Source organism: Pan paniscus, chromosome 20 (assembly GCF_029289425.2).
Source record: "Pan paniscus chromosome 20, NHGRI_mPanPan1-v2.0_pri, whole genome shotgun sequence".
In the NCBI taxonomy this organism is placed as follows: Eukaryota; Metazoa; Chordata; class Mammalia; order Primates; family Hominidae; genus Pan; species Pan paniscus.
This window is the reverse complement of record NC_073269.2, coordinates 40,070,360-40,073,794: the sequence shown is the minus strand read 5'-3', so window position 1 is coordinate 40,073,794 and position 3,435 is coordinate 40,070,360. Positions and strand designations below refer to the sequence as shown.

The 3,435-nt window shown below is 44.4% G+C and overlaps 1 pseudogene; it reads left to right on the top strand.

The window, feature by feature from the left end:
* The first annotated feature begins 497 nt into the window (after positions 1–497).
* LOC100983640 (small ribosomal subunit protein eS4, X isoform-like) lies at positions 498–2,772 on the top strand (annotated as a pseudogene).
* The last annotated feature ends 663 nt before the right edge of the window (positions 2,773–3,435 follow it).

Genomic DNA, 3,435 nt, shown 5'->3' with positions numbered 1-3,435 from the left:
AGTTCTAAATTCAAGACCAGCCTGGGCAACCTAGTGAGGCCCCATCTCTACAAAATGAAAAAAAAAAAAAAAATTAACAATGCATGGTGGCTTGCACCTGTAGTCCCAGCTATTCAGGAGGCTGATGTGGGAGGATCACTTGAGCCCAGGAAGTCCAGACGGTGGGGAGCAGTGATTGCGCCACTGCACTCCAGCCTGGGGAACAGAGTGTAATTGTATTTTGCCACACTGCACAATATCACTTTCAATGGTTGTTTAGTATGTTCGAGTATGAATGTATATAGTTCATTTAATCAGTTTACTCTCTTGTTAACAGTACATGAGTCTGACTATTCATACTCTTGCCTACCGTGGGTATTATTATTTTGTCAATCTGCTGCATTCATTCAACACATAGATATTGATTACTAACCATGTACTAGGCATATTCTCAGTGCTTGGGATGGATTATTGAAAAAAACAACCTCTGATCTCATGAAACTTATATTTGAGTGGAGGACATGTACATACATGATAAATGTTATAAATAAGTAAATCCTTTAGCATTTTAGAAAGCAAAAAGTGCTATAGTTAAAAAAAAAACAGAGCAAGTTAAAGGAGTAGGGAGTGGAGAAGATTGTAGTTTTTTAATTTTAAATTTATTGTAGAGGTGACATCTTCCTGTGTTGCCCAGGCTGGTCTCTAACTCCTAGGCTCAAGCAATCTTCCTGCCTCAGCCACCCAAAATGCTGGGGTTAACGGTGTGAGATACTACACCTGGCCAAGGATTGCAGTTTTCATTTTTATTTTTATTTTTTGAGAAAGGGTCTTGCTCTGTCACCTAGGCTGGAGTGCAGTGGCATGACCTCAGCTCACTGCAACCTTCATCTCCCAGGCTCAAGTGGTTCTCCTGCCTCAGCCTCCTAAGTAGCTGGGACTACAGGCCCATAACACCAAGCCCAGACGTATTTTTTTTGTAGAGACAGGGTTTCACCATGTTGCCCAGGCTGGTCTGAACTTCTGGGTTCAAGTGATCCTCCTGCCTTGGCCTACCCAAGTGCTGGGGTTACAGGTGTGAGCCCCTGTGCCTGGCCAAGGGTTGCAGTTTTAATTAGAGAAACCAAGGTAAGCCTAATTGAGAAGGGGGCATTGCAAGACTTGAATCAAGTTATTTGAATTTGCAATTTTATTATTACTATAGCTGATATGGTTTGGATCTGTGTCACCACCCAAATCTCATGTTGAATTGTAATCATGAGTGTTCGAGGTGGGGCCTTGGTAGGAGGTGATTGGCTCATGTGGATGGGTTTCCTCTTGGTACTGTCCTCATGATAGTGAGTTCTGGAGAGATTTTGTTGTTTAAAGTGTGTGGCACCTCCCCCACCTCCCTCTTGCTCCTGTTGCCACGATGTGAGGTGCCTCCATCCCCCTTTGCCTTCTGCCATGACTGGAAGCTTCCTGAGGCCTCCCCAGAAGCAGAGGCTGCTATGCTTCCTGTACAGCCTGCAGAACTGTGAGCCAATTAAACCTCTTTTCTTTATAGATTACCCAGTCTCAGGTATTTCTTTATAACAGTATGAGAATAGACTAATACAATAGCTAAACTTTCTTTCATATGTTTCTTCTTCTTCTTCTTTTTTTTTTTTGTGATGGAGTCTCTTTCTGTTGCCCAGGCTGGAAGGCAGTGGTGTGATTTTGGCTCACTGCAACCTCCGCCTCCCAGATTCAAGCAATTTTCCACCCTCAGCCTCCCGGGTAGCTGGGACTACAGGCGTGCACCACCATGCCTGGCTAATTTTTGTATTTTTAGTAGAGATGGGGTTTCGCCTTGTTGGCCAGGCTGGTTTCAAACTCCTGGCCTCAAGTAATCCACCCGCCTTGGCCTCCCAAAGTGCTAGGGTTACAGGCGTGAGGCACCACACCTGGCCTACATACCTTAATGTAAAAATACTTTATGGGTTCCCAGTTTTTATGTGCATAGAAGATGGGAGGTCCTCTCTCTGTGCCTATTACAGCTGTGGCTTCCGGTCCCAAGCAGCATCTGAAGCGGGTAGCAGCTCCACAACATTGGATGCTGGATAAATTGACTGGTGTGTTTGCTGCTCGTCCATCCACTGGTCCCCAAAAGCTGAGAGAGTGTCTCCCTCATATTTTCCTGAGGAACAGACTTAAGTATGCCCTGACAGGAGATGAAGTGAAGAAGATTTGCATGCAGTGGTTCATTAAGGTAGATGGCAAGGTTCGAAGTGATAGAACAACCTACCCTATTGGATTTATGGATGTCATCAGCATTGACAAGACGGGGGAGGGTTTCCGTCTGATCTATGGCATCAATTGTCGCTTTGCTGTACATCGTGTTACACCTGAGGAAGTCAAGCACAAGTTATGCAAAATGAGAAAAATCTTTGTGTGCACAAAAGGAACCCCTCACCTGGTGATTCACGATGCTCACACTATCCGCCACCCTGATTCCCTCATTAAAGTGAACGACACCATTCAGATTGATTTGGAGACTGGCAAGATCACTGCTTTGAAATTCGACACTGGTAACCTGTGTTTGGTGACTGGAGGTGCTAACTAGGGAAGAATTGGTGTGATCACCAATAGAGAGAGGCACCCTGGATCTTTTGACACGATTCACGTGAAAGATGCCAACAGCAACAGCTTTTCCATCATTTTTGTTATTGACAAGGGCAACAAACCATGGATTTCTCTTCCCCGAGGAAAGGGTATCCGCTTCACCATTGCTGAAGGGAGAGACAAGAGACTGCAGCCAAACAGAGCAGTGGATGAAATGGTCTGTGGGTGACATGTTAGATCTTCGTATGTAATTTAAAATAATATGGCATGATTAAAAAAATAAGTAAAAATACTTTATTGCTAGAAAATGCTAACCATCTCTCTGAGCCTTCTGAGAGTCATAATCTTTTTGCTGGTGGAGGGTCGTGCCTTGATATTGATGGTTGCTGACTGATCAGGGCAGTTGTTGCAAGGCTGGGGTGACAATTTCTTAAGACAATAAAATTTGCCACATCGATGGACTTCTTCACAAAATATTTCTCTGTAGCATGCAGTGCTGTGTGATATCATTGCATGTAGCGCTTCTTTCAAAATTAGAGTTGATCCTCTCAAACACTACCACCTTTTTATCAACTATGTTTATGGAATATTTGAAATCCTTTGCTGTCATTTCAACAATGTTCATAGCATCTTCACCAGGAGCAGATTCCATCTCAAGAAACCACTTTCTGGTTGGGCGCGGTGGCTCATGCCTGTAATCCCACCACCACATCCAGCTAATTTTTGTATTTTTAGTACAGATGGGTTGGGGGTGGGGGGTTTCACCATGTTGACCTGGCTGGTCTTGAACTCTTGCCCTTAAGTGATCCTCGGCCTCCCAAATTGGTGGGATTACAGGCGTGAGCCACCATGCCCGGCTGGTGATTCATTTTTGCA